Source organism: Zootermopsis nevadensis, unplaced genomic scaffold (genome assembly GCF_977971745.1).
Source record: "Zootermopsis nevadensis isolate Lab colony 2312 unplaced genomic scaffold, Znev_1.0 Znev_ptg000027l, whole genome shotgun sequence".
NCBI classification, from domain to species: domain Eukaryota; kingdom Metazoa; phylum Arthropoda; class Insecta; order Blattodea; family Termopsidae; genus Zootermopsis; species Zootermopsis nevadensis.
The window spans coordinates 1,576,952-1,601,093 of NW_028259159.1; the positions used below are offsets into that span (position 1 = coordinate 1,576,952).

A 24,142-nucleotide genomic window follows, 5' to 3' on the forward strand; every position below is an offset into this window, starting at 1 on the left:
ACAGCGTCGTTAAGTAATGCCCCTCAACTGAAAATAATTTACATACAGTGCGTTCGCTAACATTAAAAATATTAGGGAAGAAGATGCCGTGACCTGTTTCTCAAGGTACTGTCCTGGATTTCGCCTGGAGCGTGCGAAACCACGAAAATTTCAGTCAGGATAGTTGGTGTTCTGGTCGAGATGGACTGTAGGCTCCGGGATCATCGCATATGCAAGCCACAAATGTTAGCACTTGAACAGACGGACTCGGTTCCTACCAGAGAAGTAGCGTTTTGTACAAGGTAACTTAAGAAGTCTAATTGGTGCTAAGCAGTCAGTATGAAGTTACCATCTTACTAATACCACAGTCGCCACCCGGCTGTATTCTGCAAGCACAGAATAACAATACAGCACCTCACCATAACACGAATGAGATCTGAGGTTTTCATGGCAGTGCAGATGTGAATGTTGTTCTTCTGGGTTCCGGCTTTTGGGTAGATACCAGCATTTCAAAGAAACATTCTGCCTCAAGTTTAAGACCGAAGTGCTTCAGAGAGTCCTGCTTAAGAAACTGACAAGGACTCGAGAAATTTTTCGCCTTCTGGGAACTCCACATTATTGTGTTCCCCAACCAATCCCTGGGCCCAATTCTGAACTTAAAATTATCCGACGAATGTGATGATTAACCCAAATATTCACGTTTACTGCGACTAATAATAAAATAAAAACACATTTTAGGAAACATGAATTTGTTCATGTATGACCTCAATTCTTACAAGCTAAATCTTTGAATTGTAACCCCGAGGCAGACCGATTGGCTGCAAGCTAGAATGCGGAGTAGGCCCATATTGTATCTAGTAGTATGAATGTAGCGGTCACCAAACAAACGACATGCCAATTGCGTCACAGTCCTTGAGTATGGCTTCTTGATGTTCTATCCCAGCAGCAGCAGCCACTTATCACATCCAGTGGTACAGTCAGCTCCATGAACAGACATGAACTAGTTTATTGTAGACTTTCCAAATTACAGACAGCAAAATTGAAAATCTCATTCAAAAAAATCAATATCTTTGTAGGTTTTACTGCATGAAAATATTGTAAATTTTAAAATGGTATGTCAAGTAACTGACTTAATATTCCCGAAACTGCAATAGACCTTCTTGAAAAGGAAACAGTCGCTAAGCTAAGAAAGACATTCCCACATTTTATGGAACCCTATATTCATTACCGTCTTCACAAGCGCCTACAACTGGGCCCTATCTTGAGCAAGTTAGATCCAGCTCACATAATGTTTCCTGAAGATTATTATCTCATCTCATCATCGGATTATTCGACCAATCGTATGATAATCTACAAGCAATTAACACAAAACTGACTAATTCTAATATTGGCAATGAAATTTCATGTACTGCGGATGCAATGACCACGATTGTGTATTTTATCCATGTCAGATGCAGTAACGTGTTCGGCATAACTTCAAGCAGAAAACTACAGTAATATTTATCATCTCACAGATACTTCAGCAATTAAGTCGAGTACCTACCTAGGCCTTGCATGTCGCGGTCTTGTACTGTGTAGGGTAACGAATAAAATACATTACTATAATCTCCTCTCCCCAGTCAAATATTAATCGTCTGTAAATGTGTTGGTGAGTGACCACCCGTGGAGATACCATACGTATTTTTTTCATTCTAACCTTTCATACACCAGTTTCTTTAGTGAAAATCTGAGGACTTAATCTGAAATACAGCATGGAAACTAAAGTAATATTTCCTCCTTGATTCCTTATCTAAATCCAATGAGAAAGTGTGGTTGCAACGTAGCTTTAGGCCTAAAGTCTCACCCACCCTTTTAGATTTCTGTCATGTTCGTACCGTTTTATCAATATATACAATATATATACATGCATTTCGTGTTGTACAATTTATCTTAAATATTACATATCATTTCGGCATTACTGCAGCAAAAAAGGCTAACTTAGCAGTTACTACATGCATTTGGTGTTATCTCAGATTATGACAGTAATGCTGAAACATAAAAATAATAACTTTTACTACATGGTAAGAAATGTGGTCTCTTACAATGAGGGTGGAGCACACAGGGCGAAGACACGCACCTGAAAATAAAGTGCCGAAGAAAATATTTCGACCTGAAACGGGCAAAGCAAATGAGAAAAATATGTATCATAGGTCTGTAATTGTTGTTTGCGTGTGAAGGTGTCTGTCGGGAGCTGTAAGCAGCTTGTACACATGGAAGGAGTCTTGTTATCACAGCTGTGAGAGTAAACACGTCACAAGGTCAGTGGTGTGTACTTGCTTTACTTAAAGCACGAATTGCGTTAATGCCATTCAAGTAAACCTTTACTCAAAGAATTTCATCTACCGTATCGCTAAATAATACCTGCAGAAGTTAAATCGTAATTTAATACGGCCAGGACCGTAAAATGTAGGAAACTGCTGTAGACTGGGGTTGTAGCTCGGACGGGGACGACTAGATTCGAATCTCCTGCTTAGTGTCTATTCATGTTTCTTCCTGTCTTGGGATGGCAGAAGCCTTACAATTAATTTTTCAGCCAAAAAGTTTGACAGTTTGCGTAGAAAAATGCATCGTTTCGGAATTTATCCTACGTCGGCTGACCTTGAATTGCCTGTCGGTGGTAACGGAAAATAGCCTACGCCGAAATATGTAGTGTCATCATTGCGTCACATTGGATGTAAACTATTTATTCCACACGAATAACGACAGTTACAAATAACACGCCGATTTCAATACACTTTTAATAATTATTTACACGAGTAAAATTGCTTACAGCAACAAGTAATTCGTGTTCGTTGTCCATTACAAAGTTGATAAGGACGAGTTAACACCATGCTGCGCGTGTGCTTGACTGACAATGAAAGCCAAGACAGTTCCTTGAAGTGGGCCTTATTACCTAGTCCTTTCTGAACCACCGTCACTATTAAACTGTTGGAAGTTGGTCAGTTTCTTGAACTCGTCCAACAGCCACTTCAACTCTTGTCCTCGGTTTCTTGTCGGCATTCGTGTGCACTTCACCATTTATTTTTGGGAGCCCATCTCTCTGCATTGCCAATTGTGAGAATGAATTTCTTTCTGCGGTTCAAACATTTTCTCAATGACGATTTGATCTTTAGTTCATCCGCAGTTTTGATTCTGCGATCCGTCTGGTGAATTTCACTTCATCAGCTGTGATTGACTTCACCCAGGCTTCTTAATCACATATAAGCTTTGGCATATTCGAATTCTAATATATTTTTTTTCAACTTTTCGAGAGTTCAAAAGGATTCCTTGTTGGCCTGCAATTTTTATACATTACTCTTCCATCTGATAATGAACTTCCGAAGTAATACGTTTTACTTATGCCCTCTTTCTGGTATTTTGCTAAGAGGATGCGCAAATTGACGGGTCAGAATCTTATCTTTAAATTCTCATGCTTTATCTTATACAAACTGTTTACTACCTTCAGAAATGGTGTAAACGAAAGCAGCCTGTTATACAGAATTTCAGGAAAGCTTCTGTAGAAACCCAACCTTTCCTCCCGTTTAAAAAGTCATGAATGAATGATTGATTGATTGATCATATTTCTCTTTGCCGTCTCTTTCCTTTGCCAGGTCTCCTCCTGAGAACGATAGCTCCAGTCGGTTCATCTCGAACCCATTGCCTACCTACTGACTAGAAGATAACTCGAGTACACACACACAACACTTTATCTCATGTTTTTCAAGGAGAACCCTTACCAGCTACTTCGGAACAGAAGGCCTTTTCTGAGAACTAAAAATGAAAAAGATATAGAGTGATTACTTACATTCTCGCATGTTCTGTTGCATTACTGAAAGATACAATCTAGCAACTAGACTCGCTGCCATCGCGACGACTACAGAACATGTACACCCTCTCCTCAATTTAAGGGCAATTTCCTTTTACTCCATCAATTAGAATAACAATTTTCGATATGTATACAGCCCTGAAATGGAAAATAAAACCTGTCGCTTTACGAAACTATTCTGTCGCCAGTGGCTGGGATGGTTTCCGAATTTTATGACAAGAAAAAATCATAATCCTGTGATTCTGACGTCACTATTTATTATGCACATTACAATTTGTTAAAGTACTGATACCGTTATTATTAGGTCGCAAATGTTTCTTTGTTTGTATTTTCGTTTAAACTTCCTTTTTCGCAGTCCTGTTAGTGAGCAGATTGTGTGTGTGAAGATTATGCTTTGTAACACCCTGCCCTGAAATGTCGTCCATGCGAAATTGTGAGGTGGGAATAACATGAGTGTCATTTAATGTTTTATGGTTATAGATATTCGAAGATCTTGCCGCTTTCACTAAGGCAGTTACTTAATAAAATAGAAAATAATGGTATGGATCATGAGAAATATTTTGTTTTCATAACGATGCCATAAGAATTATTGTAAATCGGGATATGTATTTTTATGCTAGCGAGTTAGCAACGTGCCTAATTACGTAGGCTATTTGTATATTAAAGCTGGCGGGTGGCATTTAGGATTTCAACATTTGCCTGCGTAATTGAGGGAACCAATGTAAACATAAGCCAAGATTGTCAAGTTTCCGCACAAAAATTCGAGCCCGTGATCTCCGAAGTACGAAGCAGAAACGCTTATCGTACAACCGATACGTTCCATTAATCACAGCGAATAATAGTATAAACACGCCAAAAGGAAGAGAGCAAACTTTCGATTTTACAGCGTACTGCGTCTATGTGCCTGGGCCTTGATAACGAAGCTTTTTAACACGACTGTACATCCGCAAACTTGTAACGATTTTTTCTGTTATCCTAATCCAACTAATGGTCTCCCAGTAAGAGCAAACATGCAACAGGGATTGGAACAGAATTTGCGTGAGGAAACCTCATAATGTTTATGTGCCAACTTCCTTCTTCTGCACATCAAAATCGTGTCGTAAATTAATTTTTATCATTCAAATAATTTCGCTGTCTCTCTCTCTCTTGATGGGGAGAGACGGAAACAATGATCGAAGCCGAAAACAACTACGAACATACCCACGTTCCATGAATATTTCGTCTCCTAGAAGGAAGTGAACTAGCAACAAGTTTACGCAAGGATTGTGAATCATTGGCACCAAACAAGATTTTTGATGACACCGGAGACTACAAGCAATAAACTTTTGTGAATTTTTTTCTGTTAGGCCTACTTTACGTTTCCACCCCGAATATCACAAACTAAGTACAAAGAGATATACCGGCGAAAGACATGTATTTCTTTTCGATTCCGCTCACTGCAGTTTATTTTCATCCGAAAAATAAGATTTAAGAAACTGTCTCACAAACTAAGCAAGTGCCGTTTCATGTCGCTTTCACAACACACAAGCTTTCTGGCTCGAAGGATGTCTAAAAACGCGGGACTGAAGCACAGGCATACGTCTTAATAAGTCCAACAACGATGGCTGGCGTCACTTCTTATTGCAAACCTAATTTTTCGTTGTAAATTTGGCAATTGGCATCCCATAGTTAAGGAAAAGAAACGGTCATATATACCGAATTAGGCTACAGAAAATTCGTCACTGACTGAAGGGAAGAGAACTGTTGGGAGACTTAGGCGTACAAGGAAGGATAATATTAAACTGGAGCTTAAGGAAACAGCGTGTGTGTGTGGATCGGATTTAGCTGGCTCAGTACAGAAACCACCCGTAGACTTCTGTAAACATGGTAATGAACATTCGCGTTTAATATAAGACCAGAAATTTTGCTGACAAACTGAGTGATTATCACCTTTTCAAGTAGGACTTTGCCCTGTGTTTAAAAAAGAGTGTATCTTTTCAAGATCATACGTGGAACAGAAAAGGAATGTTATCATCTCATATTGTTGAATTATTTTTGTCATGGTAACAACAAGAATGTACTTTGTGATAACCAGGGGTTAAGCGTGAGTGATCATCAATGCGGCCTTTTGGCATACACAGAGATCAAACTCGGCGAACCTTAACAACTCGAGAATGCAAGGGTCTTCATTATCTAAACATCTTGTTAGACCTGGAGACTTTGCATGTACACGAGAAGTCAGTCATTGGTCTAAACCGACGAAGGCCAGTGGTTATCTAGTTGGTGAGGGCGCTGAAGTCTGGAGAATGGTGAGGTCGCATAGCAACACGTAATGTTGAATAAATAGTTCCGTTTCTCGCCACCTGACTATTTGCCTTGGTTGAGATATACTGCTGAACCGGCGCCATGAAGCGAGAAAAGCATAATTGTGATAAATATTTGTATAGTTTCCTCACCATTTACCGCAGCAGCTTTAATTATTCTTGACAGAACAACTGCAACAGCCACAGCCATCTTGTGTCTCCTGTGAAAATAAGCAGACATGTCAGTCAGGAGACTAGTGATGCAATGATAAATACATGCATGCTGGAGCACGTCTGGGCAGAGTCCAGCAGAAGTCTCATTTAGCCGATGTTTGGGCTCTTCACTGCGAAGATATTAGCGTAGATATCTTTGTATACATACACTTGAAAAATGTCCAAAATTGGCATTCATGATCTCTTGTAAATTGTTTTATTAAATTCAAAAAACTTTTCTCCTTAGTAACTTATTTATTTTTGTCCACCTTTTCAAGTTATCATTCCCTAAATCTGTTGCGGTTCGTTGTCGTGTTAACCGTCGCTTCTTCCTGATTTACTTGTTTGTATTAAGCTAGATGTTGGCCTTTTGCCCACAGCACTAGTCATCGAAGCCTGAAGTCACAGGCGCTGCGTAATAAGTTAAAGCCATGGATGACACATACATCCAATGTTCAACGCGTATAGATTTACCGCCATATTAACACTAGAGTTTCATTCTTTATTATAACAACCAAAAGCAGAATTCATAAAAAATTATTAACCTTTTGAGGTCGAAGCTCGTCTAATATTTAAACATTCAATTCCTACCCCAGTCATAAATGGTTGGATAAATTAATATTAAAACAGATCTTGGAGGAACAAGACAACGAGGGCGTGAACTGTCTGTAACTAACAAAGCCTTCGCAGTAAGTTGCCATTTTAAAAGCTTGAACTGTAGTCTAATTAATATTTAAACAAATTCAGTTTCTATTTCACTGCACCTCTATTGCGAAGAATAGTTGTCGATTAATGGCGTTTCGGAAAACAACAACTATTCTGATATGGGAAGGAAACAGGAATGCATTCTGTGGGCAGAATATCGAGTAACTGAATGTTTAGTTGACTGTACACGTGGTTGCCACTTTGTTTTAAACACCAAGCCGGCTAGCAATGATGAAATAACACATCTATTTCTAGCGAATGGGATTCCTGATTTTTGCTTGGTATGTGACTTGTAAACAAGACGAGCTTACATTCGTGAAAATTCCCTACACAGCTGTACCCAAAGCCTTAAAATGTGTCGTGTTTTAAAGTGTGATAAAAACCGGTCTTTCTGGGTCATTATGACAAGATAAAGATAATACTTACTTTCGTATTTATGATCGCTGGAAACACATGTTCGTATGCATACATATGGCATTCTTTTGTGCGATGGCAGAAAATGGTTAGAGCAGTCTCGTGGCACTGTGATATTAATGTATCAAAAACAAGCAATCCCACGCAGTGCATTATGGACAAGGCGGCTGCCAGGTGCGTTAATGAACAGTGAAGAAATGCCAGATGTAAGCATACTGAAGGTGTTATCAGTTTTATTTTACGACATCTCCACCCAACAGCTTAATGAATCTTAGTACTTTGTCTTTGGAAATAAAAATGTGTTCCTTTAATACACTCAACGTAAATTATAAGCCGGGAAAGTTCATAAAGCGATTATTGTTTGATGGTCAGAATTCGATTCTGGGTAGGGGCAGAAATTTGATTTCTTGCCACGACGTCCAGACCGGCTCTGGAGCCCGACTCACCACCATTCTCTAGGATAAAACTACCGGAATGCTTTTCCTTTACGTCGTCCGTGGCTTCTAAAGTAGTTACCTTAAATGTCGTCGTAAAAATGGGCCCACTTTGAAACATGGACCATATGGGTATTATATTTAAAACTAAGATTTCAACAATCTTCACCGTTGGCTTGAGTTTAAGATTCCAGCATAATACGTACGTACTGAATAAATTACATTTATACAGAGTGATCATTTTATTGTGAACCCATGGTACAGGATCACACTCGTCACGCTGCAGGCAGCGTCTTCGAACATGCTTCATCGTGCTGGTCATCCTTTCAAACGATCTTTGAGACAACGTACGCGGTGACAGACGACAGATTGTCGAATCTGAACGCCATGTTCATCGTTCTCTTTTACACGAAATTGTTTAAATTTTAAAAGGGGACGAACAAAATGATCACTCTGTACTATGGTTTGTGGTTTAAAGTCGGGGTCAGCTCAGGTCTGAAGGCATATAATTGCAGGACTCGGCAACTCGATCCCATAAACTCTCACATATGACGCACGTATGCCCACAGACCCGTGTTTACTTTATTTAACGGCGAACGGTAACCATATTACAATTCACCTTGAAATGTTGAATGTGTTGGGTGCTATTTTAGTTGTGGATAAGATTCGCCCACATGTGGTAGAATGAAGGTCTGTTCACATGCCACTGACATTATTCGCAAAACTGTTGGCTTGAACACAGGCTGGCGTGACTAGCTTCTGAGGTATACGCTACAATAGCGATACATTTACTGTGAGCCATGGTCTCTGGTTTCTCTGTTCTGATTGGAGACAACAAAGATTGTGATCGTTTTAAATGTCGAAAGATTTGTGTAGGTGTGAAACTTGGTCTCACGTTAAAAAATCAAAGTGTCTGAAGGGTATAAATCACTTGGGAGAGCCAGATGGGGGGATAATATTAATATGAATCAGGATGAAGGTGCTAACTGGACTCGTCGGTCTCATCATAGAGTCTAGTGTCGGTTTCTTGTAAGTATGGTAAATCATATTCTTGTGCCATAAAACGCACGATATTTATTGAACATCTGAGCACATATTAGCTTCTCAGGAAGACTTCTGTTCTATGAAGATTGTTATAAGTTTAATCTAGCCTCTGCGTTGTATGACTCTCGAATCAAACTTTTGTCGATTTCCTTTTTAGCGTGTGATGAATATTTAACAAAATGTATTATAACTAAATGATGTGACATGTCTAAAATATGATAAATTTTGTAACACTGGATTTGTATCGTCAACAAGTCAATGTTTCCAGTGTATAAACGACGCAAATCCCCGCATATACTTCCAAAGTTGTCTGTACTAGTTTGGATGTAGCCTTTTTTTTACGTCTCATTGTGAACCTACTACATTCTGAAGTTGCAGAGGTTCTGCTCGCTACACCTGGTTCTTCTGAAGTGTACCTCCCGGGCTCCCATTGAAATCACTTGTGTGTAGGTGCCATAACACTGGACCACCGACCAGGTCTGCAGAACGCCTCTTATACCGCATCTCGGAGAACGTAACTGACACTGTAGGCAGCCTGCGACTTCTCTAAATTTTTACGAGGTTCGTTCACCCCACCAACAATGATTAAATAATGGGAGGCTGGGCTTAAGTTTTGTAATGAAGAGTTTTATACCTTGCAGCTACAATTGGCCAATTTTATTACGGTGATTAAATCAAAGGGTATATGTAGTGCACATGGGAGACACGGAATCCACTGTCTACACTAATTTCGCCGAATATCTGATCTAGATGTAATTATTAAATAAATATCAGGGTAGCGTTGAAGTTCCAGCGTTATTTCATATGTTCTTATTGTGATATCATTAAATCATTCACTAATGTCAGACAAATTATCTAACGTATTTATGAAGATCAAACATAAATTTATAGTACCATGTCCTATGATACAAATTACACAAAAATTATTTGGTGTTTTTTTTGTTTCCCCTGGAGAACCCTGTAGCAGTTTTCGAAATGCTAAGTCAGTTACGCCCTTTTAATGCCGGTGTTCAACATATGGGCATCACCATGACTCCATAATTCTCACCCACTTGCAGCTGTCTCCCACGGGCTGTGGTTGTGTTGTATATGCGCAGTGTGTTACCATTTTGTTTTATTTCAAATGGATAGGACGTAAGAAAACGTTATATCCGCAGTCTCAAACTGCTCTTGGAGAGCAGAGATGCAATCTGGTTATTCATATAGATTTACGCATGACTGCCAACTTCAGTGGGTATCTTGTTCATTGATGGTACATTTATTGCGTGCTCTCCATTTGATATGAAATAGAGGATTATAATTTGTAACACAACAGTTTAAAACTTGGCCTCTCTCAGAGAATAATGAAGAAAACAAAGTGATGAGAAGAATACTGAGCCTGTGAGAGAGATAACAGGAAAACGCTAAATGCATGTACCAAATGAGTTACGATTTAGACACGCTTTGCCTATGTGCACAGCTAATTCTATCGGCTTATTTTTATCAATGAAAAAACAACAAATGTGGAGGGATGCCATGTTCAGGCAATGGAACACAACCTTCACAAAAAGTTATAATTTAGTCACAACAATTTAGCGACTGAAATTATTCGTGAGATGAAAACAAGTCGAGCATAATTACATTTAATTTCCGGTTTTAGTTTTTAAAATTATGTACGAATCGCCTCAATATATTCATGTACTAGGGTTGCTAAAGACCGCTGATTTATAGCCAAGTCGTGCGTGAAGTATAAGGGAAGGAGAATACGTCAGCATCTTCTACGAAACAGAGAAATTTAACTTTGTATCGAAACTAGTGGTAGAACGTGCATCAAATGTCCCTTACGGAATACTTTGCTCGAAGAAACATTTTCCAGCAATAACATCCCGAATGGATTCATACGATTTTATGACTCTTCAGCTTCTAACTGCTATTTAATGCCAGCAAGATATGCAGACGCCATCTTCATGGCATTGAGTTGCTGGCTGAAACTACGCACCTTTTGATGCCATGTTTATTCTGTTGGCTGTCAAGGCTATATTTATCTTTAATTCTTCAGGTAACCTGAGAGTTTTTATTCAGGCATTAGGAGACAGATGTCCGTATTGTTAGTCTACTTTAGGGTCTATATTGATTCAATCAAGATAATTTAAATGACGCCCCAACATGCAACATAAAGAATGAGAAAAATCAGACCAATTTCAATATTGAGTATTAGAAATTTTGTAGTATTTTTTCAGGTTTCAATAAAACTTTGATTTTGCTTTGTGGTGCCACTGCAGGTATTTGTTACAGTTTCACAAACCTTAACGGCGAAGTCACATAACTGAATACTATCCCGCCTTCGCTCCTTCTACTTCCATTCTATTGATAATACCGACATAACGAAATTGTGAGGTGGGCGTAATACTAAAGTCACTGAAATTTCGTGTTGTTAAGACCGTCGTTAACGCGTACTCCCTTCTGTAACAACATGGCGGCTATCAGAAATTAAAGCTTCATTTTTCAGTTTTCATAATTAATGAACCATTGCATCTGTAAACGTTAAATTTCATATGGAGACATTATAATCCAACTACACATTTTATGTAAAACCTGTGTCGTTAAAAGTTACAAATATGGCGGTGGTCAACTTTGACTTAAAGGGACTCTATATTTACTAATGATCATTATAAACAAAGATCACTGAGTTAGGCCTATATATTTATGCATAACTCCTAGCCTAACAGGTAGAAGCATATAAAGAGAAGGAGACGTCATAAGTTCTTTTCAGAACTCCATTCTTTTTAATTTCATGTTAGGTCGTGTCTAAAATAAGTGCGTTTTTGTGTATGCTAAATATAGGAATTGTGACGTGAATTTACATCTGAGTCGATGATGGGGATTGCTGGCAATCGCAAGGACTAATATGTTTATTCACTCCACCTGCATACCTTCTGCACTAGGAGATGAAAACTGTTACTGATGTGAATAGGAACTGACGTACATAACTAGAAACCGCAGTTACTAATCAATATCTCATTCTAGGTGGGCCTCGGCTTCAGTAGCGTGAAGTAAAACTGTAGCATGGGCACGTTTCCTTTCCACAAAGCCTGACACAAGGAAAATAGGCTAGAGACTCTGTCCAGCTGCAGTTCAAATAGAAACCTATATCAGAGCGTGGCACACTCCAAGAGCCTTTACTCTGGCTGGCATCCTTGTTTTATGGCAACAATAAAAATGCTATGGTTTGCTGTCCACAGCCAGGGTTTATTGCCCGTACAAAGTCATTAAATATTAATCAGATTTAAAAATCGCAAATAGACGTGTTGATGGTTTTTAAATAGCAAGCCGTTAGGAGTGTGGCGACACTAAGCTCCGCTATGTTGTGAAGCGGAGATTCATTAGTAAATCAATAGACCTCACATGCATTGCCCCTCTTGTTCCAACAAGCGAAGCCAACAAGCAACACACAGCAACCCTCAGCGGTAAGAACTCACTCCTCGATGGCCGCCTCATGCCTCGCGGTGACACAACCACAGTAACAGTTACTCTAGTTTATTTAGAAGGACGATTATTGAACAATGAATTGGAAAGGATGTGGCAGGAAGCGATCGCGCTCTGATTTGATGCAGTATCCTGGCATTTGCCTGCAGATGCTGAGAGAAAAACACGAAAAATATCAGTCAGGACGGCGGTTATGACTTTCTTGGTTTTCCTCAGTCTATACAGAAGAATGTCAGGATAGTAGTAGCAGGTTAAGGCGGGCTCCTTCCAGACCCTTACCTACTTATCATTAACAACAATATTCTTTTCTCTTTACTGAATATTCAGACGAACCTGCATTCTGTATCTTGTGTCAGTTTCTGCTCGATTTATAGAGGTCTACAGAAACGAGGCAGGGACGTTAAGACACTGAATGTACACTCTGTGCAACTAAAATGAAGTACATTGGAATTACGACGCCAGCTGTACGCTTTCCGGTTTCTAACGCTTGATTTTTGCTGCTCAGAGTGTACAAGCCAATTTACTAAGCAAATGCTTCACCCAACATATGAAGACAGTGGCAATGAGACAGGATACAACTATTATTTACTTGGGCTTCTCGTACAGTCACACGCAATGCACGGGCTAAATATTTTGTTTGCATGGATCTATCTGCATCTCGAATCACATACGTAAATACCAGGGCTTATAATTGATGATTATTGAATCAGACGATACTTCACATTTCAGAGGTCCCAGGTTCGAATCGTGGCCTGGAGACCGGCAGTCTTGAGAGGTTTTGTGTTATTTTGTTGTACTTTAAAATAGCTTGTAAATGGTTCCTGACAAGTTCATTGCGATGTCGCCATCTTATTCGGTGCCAGGTCCATGAATTCTTATGACTATGTGTTAATGTTCCTCATAGTTTAGCGCACTATTAATCGACAGTTTCGTATACAAATTATGGAAAAACTGACTCATCCATTCATATGTTCGAATCTCGCATATTGCATGGATGTGTGCGTATTTCATACTTGCCAATTCATGCCCGGCAATTTCTTTGTTGTTTGGTTGGATTCAGATTTCTGTATTTGTGCCAGTTGTCTTAAACATTTTTTAAAAAAACCTCAACCCCCCCCCCCCCCCCCCAATTTTAAGTGTTTCGCCTTGTAGTAGCTCCTCACGGTTACGGCTTAACAGAAAATGATATTTTGTAACAATAATTTGTGATTGGGTAACCATGTATGTTGAAATCGCAAACTACTCACTTTTAATAGAGGAGATTCATGCAGCCAAATTTCGATCAAAATTCAGTTCTGTTAGTTCGCTGCACAGCTCTGTGGCTAGGCGCTGCCACTTCACAAATACATTAATAATGGATGTAGATAAGAGAATATCCCCTATCTTACCAGTTGTACTACACAACGATCCCACTTTATTTGAGACCACTTTGATATTCCTGAGAGCCGTTGTGTTTGCGAAACATGTGATAACATTCAGCTATCCTTTTCAGTCTGTCTTTTCACTTCATATAGAAAGACAAGCCTACAGTATCAAATTATCCATGTATCTGTGTGCCTGTCCTACAGATATATGAACTAATTTATGGACATTCATGAAACTTAGTATGAGCATAATGCCACTACAGACAATTCCCTACTATGAATAATACTAAGGGTTAATTTGAACATCATTTGAAATAGTTTCAATAAGGTGAGGAAAATGAATTTTATAATCTAATATCTATAATTTTCTGTCTAATGATGCCCAAGACACGTGAAATCGTCGTCAGCGATCGACATCCACGTAACACTATGTACTGCTCTTAACTTCGAATGATAACATAGGCATCTGTACTTTTGTCGTTGTTGTTTGTTCTTGTTATCTAAAACGCCATGTTTTTGTGAACTTTGTAACTCACTTTTGTGACCCTTCGACATGTTATGTTTTGTGTCTCAGCAAATGTTTTCATTTAAATACATGATAGTATGACGTGATTAACCTTCCATTACATTACATGTTTGTTGTTTCTAAAGGTTACTTAACGAGATAATATGTGACATAACCCCATAACAGAAGTCTACGCTGTTTATATACTACCATGGCCGTTTATAATTTCTTTCCTTGGACATAAAAGAATAAATTGCAGGTTTCTCTGATAGAGTTATCTCGATAGTGACAAGGAAAGGGGTTAAATAATTTAAAACTGATCGCTCAACAATGTCAAATAACTTTCGTACAAATTTATTCCACTCGTATAATCACAAAGATAACAATATGATGACGGCGATACAGGCATATATGTTTGTTGCACTGATAAGCTTTAATAATATCGACTGAAACAAAGTAAATCGTCAAATTTAAGTACGGTTATAAGGCTGTATGTCGATGATGCAGTAATTTGTGATAAGGTAGATCATCATGTAATTGTTAATGTTGACTACCTGTCTAAGGTCTTTCGGTACATACATACAGGCTGAAGATTTATTAGCCCTAAATCCCACGAAACGAAGCGAATGAAGATGAAAATTGGAGTAGGCTTACATGTGGTCCCTTATAAACGTAATATTGCCACCTGGCCGTGCTGTCTTAACGCGTTTGCAGTAAAATCAATAATCCGTGATGAATGCGGTATCTTTTGAACAAGGAAATGGAATGATACTATTATGTTGCACACGTTATTTAAATGAATGAAAATATAAGAGAGACCTAAGTTTACAATAAATTACAGGCATCTAAAATTTCACTTTCACCACACAATCTGTCGTTGTCTGAGCGAAAATGTAGGCTACAATGTGTTTTAAAAATCCAGCCCATAAATTCTGATGAAATATGCGTCAGACCAAAAACATTTTGTTACCAACGACAGCAATGAAGTGTTCTCGGGCGATAAGCCGTGTGAAAATGGCAGTGTGGTACAACGTTTCGGAGACTGTCTCTACTTCCATTATGAGGGTCGACATCAACTATGATGATGGAGGCACAGATAGTCTCCGAAACGTTACAACGCCATTTTCACACAGGTTATCGTGAAGGTATCAAATTTTACATACCTGACATTAGTGCTTTGCACACACCATGTAAATATATCCTGAAACAGGATCTCCGAAATAAGCTTCGGTTACACCAGTTTAGGAAATTAGATTCCACAGATTGTTCTTGGGGGGGACCTTAAATTGTTTTTACGGGTCGGCCCAATGGAATCATTGCCTAGGCAACCGAGAATGGAAGCTGTACGCGTTTAGAGGGCACTTCAACTTGAACGTGCGAGTTTGTATCGAACACGGTCTTGGTACTACAGGCGAGAGCAGACGCTGAGCGGGCTCATTGACCCCAGTCACGATAAAGGAGTAAGCTAATAGATAAAGTACTCATGTGTCACGCCATAAAGAAATATGGGAGAGCGGAGTAAAGCTCCACGAACTCATGACCTCGGAATTACACCATACGCGGGTTCGTGGCTCGCAAAATTTTCGAACTCGGAAGAAGTAATTTACCTGAGCTAGTAAGGCTTGCCCGCAGTCAGCAAATAAACTTACGTTGAATAATTAGTGAGAATTGTGACATGTGCCACATTTGAACGATCCATTTGGCTGGAAATATAAATACTGTACATAAATGTCACAAAGTTGCTTTCGCAGTTTTAGTTCTGGGTCCTGCGGAGGAGAAAGGAGGGTAACAGGTCTTTGAACTTGCCCCAAGCACAAAAATGTCTGGGAACAAACAACCGTTCACGTGCCAGACACGTCCCTGGATTGCGGGATCTAACTGAACATCGCTATAAATAGACAGGAAACATTTTGTTTTCAAATCTGAACTAATAATGGTAAATAATTGTATGTATCCTTCCACAGTCGTCTGTGTGAGATGGGAAAGCCATAGATAATGATCGGTTTATGGTAAAATAACAAAGTTATGGATGTGAAACCTGGTATCTCACTTTTCCACCAAAGGTGGGCAATTTCTTTACTGGCTGAGCATTCCAGAGTACCCTGCATCTTCTCATCTGCCATGGCGAATGGTAATGAGGCGAGAAACAGAACTGACAACGCCACCATTCCATTCATCATCCAGACAGCAGCTCTGTCACATAGATAACCAATGGTCCTTTTCGGTATATAAGATATAAGTACAATTTAGGGTAAGATTTGAGGTTTTCACAGCGGCAAGTATGAAGATTTCTGTCTTCTGGGTTAACCAACGTTTCAGAGGTCATACTGCCCTGATGACGGAGGCAGTATGACCTCTGAAACGTTGGTTAACGTCTAGCAGACTACACAGCGCAACAACCCAGAAGACAGAAATCTTCACAATTTAGGGTATTGTAAGTTTTAAGCCCAGTCGTGCTACTAGTGACCATATTTGTAAGATGTCAGTTTATACGTTTGAGAAATTTAGTGACAACGATTCGGTACATTAGTTATTATCCTTGCAGCCGCCATGTTATTTTTTTATTTTCCTAAACACATATTACTTCAGTAAAAGTTAGTAATTGTTTGAAAACTCACCCCAAAGTCCCATGATCTTCAGAATCATCTAGAAATGAAAAGAGTGCGTGGATTAGTTAACACGAAACAAGAAACTATTACCAAATAGCACAGATGGAGGGTAAATGCGAACAAGGGTGTTAAGAATATTTGCATCGAACATAAGAGGGAATCAAATAACAGCATAGAGAAAATGACATAATGAGGGGCTTCATAATTTGTTCTCCCTGTGCCAGGTATTACTGATCAACTTATGGATGATGAAAGCAGAGCACGTGGCACTCATGGGAGAAATTCGAAATACATACAAAATTTGAGTCGGAAAATATTGATGGAAGAACGGAACATCTGCAGTTCAAACATCGTTGTTAAATAACTTGAGAACCAATTAACCATCTCCACTAATAATATATGAGTTGGAAGATTTAAATGAAATTGGTTAGGACGGTCACGCCACTGAAGGTCATCCGAATTATAGCCTATCCCTGCCTTGAACGACGGCTACACTGTAGCCACGCGAGATAAAGCGGTTGGCTCCCATTCGGGCAACCAAGAAGTCAGCTGTCCCGCTTCTCCTTCAGCTACATTCCGTACAGAAGCATCAACCATCTCTTCCTTCTCTGGACTCTACTAAGGCAGGATTCACCATAAAATGCCACAGCGAAATTCATAATTTGACTGTACATAAACTCACCAGTTTATAGAGGACGCATGCCATTTTTGCATTTCGTTTAGTGATGCTCTGGCATCGGTCCTCTGAGACCTCTGGGATAGAATGAGCTCAGGGCTCAATGTTAACCACTACGTCGTACAGTAACATGTGACTTTTGTCTCGTAAAATTCTTGATGTGTCAGCATCTTAGCTTTCGGAAAGGAACCTTATATTTAGAAAAACTGATTGCTAATTGATTAATTCTTGAAATATTTAACGACGCCCCTGCAACCATGTAAGACAATTAATGAACAACAAAGAAAACGTCAAGGTACTATTCCAGCATTTGAATATGTTTATGAAAAGCAAGTTCTGGGCACTTTACAAAGAAACGTACTGCTTTGTGTGATGGGGAAAGTGGATTCGGGGAGGGGAACTGGAGGTCGGTGCCCCCTGCCACTTGTAACAAGGACGCCCGTCGCTGGTGTGACCCCATGGCGTGTGTACCTGTCGTAAAGTTAACCCCTGTACGTCTGTTTGATGCAACCCAGCCGACGCCATGACGCCGCTTTGCAATTTACGTAGCTACTACGTACACTGAACGCAAAGAACAACCAGCAGCAAGTCGCCTTAGCCATTCGGTCGGTCCCGGTTCCAGTGCGAAATGTTGTCGCGCCGTCATTGCAGCTCCTAGGTTTTGTCGTCCATGTGGTCTGTAGTTCAGCGTCATTTTTGGATTCGGGTTTCCTTCGTTTTTCCAGCGTGATAACATAATTTTTCCTGGTGTTTATTTAGTGAGATTTCAGCTTCTCAGGGCGTCGAGTATGAAGATGACATCTTCTGGGATGTTGACCAACTTTTAGATGAGCTTACTGACTCCAACATCCCAGAAGACAGTCGTCTTGTGGTATTTACTGATTGTAGACTCCAGCGAGGGTAAACGTAATTCCTGTCTTAATTCCTCATTATGTTTACGTCTCTTTACAAATTCGATAAAAGTTTTCCATGTTATGTATATCAAGCTACGCAGAACGTAGCGAATAGATCCACTCAAAGTTCAGTCTGTGTATGTATCAACAAACTAGCGGCTGGCTTTGAGAATAATAGTTAGCCTTTATTACCCCTTATTGTAAAACCAGTTGTTGCTTATTCGTTATGTGACCTCAAAAACTTGACACTATTCGGCACAGCCGTGAGCCGGGATAGCTCAGTCAGTATAGTGACTAGCTACGGGCTAGACGACCGGGGTTTGATCCCCGACGGGGGCAGAGGATTTTTCCTCTAGCCTCTGCGTCCAGACCGGCTGTGGGGCCCACCCAGCCTCCTCTACTATGGGTACCGGGGTCCTTTCCCGGGGGTAAAGCTGGCCGATGCGTGATGCCAACCACTCACCCCCATCTAGTGCCGAGGTCAAGGAAGAGAGGAGCTATACCTCCACTCACCCCAAATGCCTTTTTTACTCGGCACAGCCAGGAAGGAAAAACAAGCGATTGAATCTTAACCTTCTGAAGCAAAATAGAGCGAAATGGTTACGAAGGGTAGTATAAGAGCAGGAGCAAAGGAAAATGTAAGAGAAAAATGACAATACACTTTATTTCTGGCGGAACAAGAAGCATTTTATTGTTATTAAGTTCCCAAGCAATGCCCGCTCGTCTTGATAGATTTAAAAGATCAGTCTGGTTAACGCTGTTCCAGTAAATAATATCTGTTCACACAGAACCATTTGAAACCCATAAATACAAAATACAGCTTCACTGATTCTTAAAGCAGATCGTGCATAAGTGACCACTGGTCTTCAATGACAAGCAAGAAACCGAATTAACCCCATCGTTTGGTAAATTAAAATTAGATGACGTCCCTTGCTCCGAGCGTCATCGACCAGCAGAGCTTCACCACGTCAAGTGCTTTATTTCTTACTGAAGGTGGGGGTGTTCATAACGTTCGTGGCCTCGTATATTTTGACATTTTGCCTTGTTGCTTTGTAACACTTGCGCGCAGACGCCATGGTGTTAACAGGGGCGTGGGCGAGAGAAGTGGTTGTGGATAAAGGAGAAGAAAGTGATGGGTGGGAGCTTGGACCAATCCAGAGATCCCTATGGATCTCGGAAAATTGTGTAGAAGTGGCCTTCAACCTGTCGTAACTATAAAACTGAACCTGCTAATAACAGACAGCAAACCGCGTATCGAAGGATATTCGCGATTTCACTCCATCATGTTATTTTCTCAGATCTTCAGATTTGTGATTTTGCACGTCTCAACTAAATCTCGATATCCCCATTCATTGAAGCTGGGTTTCTATTCATGTCATTGGCATGCTTAAATTCGCCGCCACGTACATACCGTCTCTGAAGCCCTTCGGGGCCAAACATGGACGTGATGTTCTTCCGAAACGTTATACGGATTAACCTCCTATAAGACCACATCACAACCTAGAGGACAACAATCGATATGGTTAGGTTTCAGGTCCGCACAGTTATCTTCTGGGATGTTTCGCTATGTAGTCTGGTAGATACTGACTCGACGTTTCAGAGGTGCATACTGCCTCCATCACCAATGATGAGAAATTAAACAATAATTACGCAACCATATGCCACCCTCGCCGTACAAAACATCGCTACCATACCTCAGGCCTGTGATTTGTTTCGTCAGATAGCCTACCAGCTCCAGAACACAAGCTGCTGTGTGTGGATATTCGGTTTAAGATACAGCCCTGTTTACGATATAAGAAATTACATCATATTTTACAACAGTGCAATGCAATTCTGTCAACGGTGGTCGATACCGTGAGGTATATACAGATATATATATATATGTGCCTATTAAACTTTTCTTTCATTCATTTTTTCTCTTATTTTCCTTTCCTTTCTTGCATTCTACGAAGAAGTGATTCTGTCTTCGGTGAAGGATTAAGACACATAATAATCGACATGTATTCGTGTCAGAAGAATCGTGGGTTTCAGCACACTTTACTGAGTTTTCCTTAAGATTCCACTGGAAACTTCGTCTGTCAGTTTGGTTGGTATTCAGACGCATGACACATGTAGAAACTGGCATATTTTTTTCATTAGTTTAAAACTGTCTAGATAACATCTGACTGCTATGAATTGTGAAATTCTTATGAGCAGGAAGTATTAGTCAGGCGGAAATCTTAGCATTTAAGAGCATTATAAAAATGTTATTCAAAACATTCATGCCACTAACATTTCCTCCCAACCCCGTATATTTCTCTCTAGTGGTCTTTTCCCTTCAGGCGTTTCCACTAGAATTTTGCGTGCATTTTTAATCTCTGCCGTGCATGCTGCATGCCCGTCTATTGAAATAATCATCTCTTTCATCTGTCTTATGTTAACCATTACTCGTCCAAAGGGATAACACATTATAGAAGTGTCGGTACTGAGATTTTCATACGACTCAAGGTCACCCGCCCTACGCACTGCGCTAGCCTTCTGAATTTCTGAACGAATGCGTCACGTTGTACTGAAGAAGAAAGAACTCAGAAGAGATTTTGGACGATACTGATACTTTCAACGCGAAAATGATCATTGTTGTCATCATAATCACGATGATGATGCCGGCAGTGTTGATCGAGGAGAAACCGACCACACCCATACGGTGTTGCCAACTCTTGAAACAACGGGTAGGGTTCATGGATCAATGCGGCGACGGTCAAACACACCCCAGCCTCCTCCCCTGAAGAAGTAAAATTGTTTCTGTACACACTTCCACACATTAGCACCACCTCGTTATTAAACCAAGTTAGGACGGACAGGAGCTTAACTGTCTGTGGAAAGTAAATTGGATGGTATTACGGTACGCTTTTGTCTACTAATTCTCCTTTCGGGTGAATTCATTGGCGTTTCTACCCTCCTTAATATGAAACGAATCATACGATTGTCTCAAAGGCAGCAAATACGACGTAACAAAAAAGAATAAACAAGACGTGAGTTATTTGGCTTCATAAGATGTCGACTGTCGAACTGTTTCAGTGCTAACGCTGAGATATTTCGAAGATGACTGTCTTCTGGGATGTTGCGCCGTGTAGTCTGGTAAAAATTTGCTGACGTTTCAGAAGATAATCGTCTTCAAACTCGCCTCGTGAGTACCTGATCTGCCACCCGAGATATTTCGTTCATGGGCTGGATTGAACTGGCGTAGGGTAGGGGCCTGTGGCTGCTTGTTACGAACTGGCGGATTGAAAAAAAAATACGGTAATTTCTTAAGCAGCTGAGCGACAACCAACCTAAAGACCTTGCACCATGGAGATACTGGCAGTATAGAAAATGTTATTATCAACTTGGAGTTTAAGAAAGCGAAAAAGTTAGTAAGTAAGTAAGCGCGCGCGAGTGTGTGTGTAGAAAGCATCAATAGGCCGCGTATTCGGGACAAACACGGGATGTCCTTCATTGGGCCGTCTGGTGCCCGCGGGCCACAGTCATGAGGCTCATTTGTAAGCATTTCACGTTTCAATGGTCGACTGACTGGTTGGCTTCTTGTCTGCCTTCCGTAGCCTCCTTACCACTCCGACGTCTTGCCACCGACTGTAACCTAGTATGCATTCGGTTCCTTAGTTCGTCGATATAAAACCGGCCCGACCCCCTGATCATTCGTTCACATCATCACATTAAAGTTAAAATTAAACTTGTCCCTGGTGCTTACTAAGCACCATGCCACGAACACGTGTAGGAGAGTAAAGTTTAGATCCACTCATTCATGACCTCTGCATTATTTGGAGGCGAATTAGTGTCACGTCCCTTCCGCTGCGTCCCCAGGGAAATAGCCCCCAGTAACCAATGGATGGGATGCTGGGTGTGCCCCAAAACAGGTTTGGACTCGGCATCCGAGGAAAAAATCTCTTACCCCGGCCGGGAATCGAACCTCGGTGGTGGGATCACATCACATAATTAATTTCTGTATAATGAGCCGTCTCTGAAAAGAGTGTAACAAACTTCGATTTGATTGACATGAAACGTAGGGTCATAGGTCCCCTTGAATAAAAATTAAACTGGCAATATTTTGCTGCGGGGACCCCACCAAATTTGGAAAGAAGCCGTTCAGAGAGGAAATAAGCACAGGTACGGACGGACTGACATGACCAATGGTTTTCTCTCGTTGATCTTGTGGATGAGTGAGTGTGATGATGTTGGAGAAGACTCTACACGTGTTGAACACTGGTGATGATGTCATCAAAATGCCACACTGCATCTTTAACAGACTTTCCTGCAGCTGAATACGAGACATTTGCCGCATTGGCATCCTTCAGAGATACATCCGTTCTGGTTTGCTGTCCAACTAATGGTTCAGGGGCCGCGACGAGCCCGATTATCTTTTGAACATTGAAGATGAAAAGGAATTAGAAAGCAATAAGCAAAGAAAGATAGAAAGCAAAGTAAACGGTAGGAAAGAGAGAAACAAATAAATTAAGAAGGAAGGAATGTGGGAATGAAATAACGTAAAAACGAAAGACAGTACAACTACTTCGTTGCAAATGAGATGACAAGCACAACAGCAGAAAAGACATTCACTTAGTAAGCAGCCAAAGTATCTGATTATGCTTACGTAAAGTACCTCTTCGAAAACTGATAGTTACTCAGCTGGTTAAGATATCTGATAACGAGTAGAAGGAGCCGGCAGGTTCATCACCGTATTCAGAGAAGCCCGTCAGTTTAAAACACTGCACAAAGCAAGTGATGACTTGCTATCGATTCTACCAGCTAATGTAAATCTGAATTACGAAAGAAAATTAGTGCTGATAAAATTCTGCAGTTATTTCCAGTGACGCTCAACATGGAACGTTTTAACAAGTGGCAGGCCAGTTAAGAATGCGTCCAGTCTGGGGGACCGGTTCGCTGGCGACCGTAATATCCGGCAGCAGACACGTGTAAACAAAATGACCTATATGCGCATTCTTGCCAAACTTAGCAAATAGAATTCTTTTTCTCTACTGTGTCTTTGTTAGAAAACTGAATCACAAACAAAACTCAAATTTGGCGCCGTGCCTTGTTCTTCGTTTAGAAACTGAAAGATCAGCAGATAAAATACTGAAGCAGGGGTTAACAAAAGTGAGAACGTTTTAAGTTTCCTTTAAAAATAGTGGTTACATATTAGTAATTTGAATGTCTTTTTATTAGCTTATTTCCGGCAAATAATATATTTTATTTAGTTTTTCCAAGCAAGATATGTAAAATAAAATCAATAATACAAGTTTCATTCTTTATTAGAAATAATATAGTTTTAATTAGTATGAAAAAGATGGTTCTCTTCTGATTTACAGGATCATGTAGTCTGGTAGAAGTTTACCAGCGTTTCCAAGATATTTGCTGCCTTCATCATCAGGGCAATCACCCATCGCCCTGATGATTCAGGCAGCAAGGCCAACTGAAACGGTGGTACAAACGTCTACCAGACTAAACGGCACTGCAACCCAGAAGACAGCCATCTTCGTACCCACCGCCGTGAGCACCTCAAAACCTACTTAATATAAATTATACATCAAAACACTAGAAACACTAGAAATGGTGCAGTAAATTCCAGCTCAGAAAATGAACGCCTCGTGTTTGCTACCGGCGGCGAGTGCAACAAACATTCACTTGACCTGCTGTTGTTTGTTCTTCCTTACACCAATCCTCGAGGGTCCTCGACCGCGA

At 40.3% G+C, this 24,142-nt stretch overlaps 2 long non-coding RNA genes across 3 annotated transcripts in view; one reads left to right on the top strand and one right to left on the bottom strand.

Annotated features, from left to right (window-relative positions):
* Positions 1-6,556, top strand: part of LOC147872447 (uncharacterized) — a 52,936-nt gene extending 46,380 nt beyond the window's left edge. For both annotated transcript variants that reach the window (XR_015537304.1, XR_015537303.1), the window contains exon 3: positions 6,293-6,556. This is a non-coding gene — a long non-coding RNA (uncharacterized LOC147872447). The remainder of the gene's footprint in view (positions 1-6,292) is intronic.
* LOC110828559 (uncharacterized) overlaps positions 1-24,142 on the bottom strand; it is a 33,244-nt gene that overhangs the window by 3,342 nt on the left and 5,760 nt on the right. Inside the window, exons 2-3 of the long non-coding RNA XR_002542713.2 lie at positions 16,868-16,895; positions 6,259-6,326 (exon numbers count right to left, since the gene is read on the bottom strand). This is a non-coding gene — a long non-coding RNA (uncharacterized LOC110828559). The remainder of the gene's footprint in view (positions 1-6,258; positions 6,327-16,867; positions 16,896-24,142) is intronic.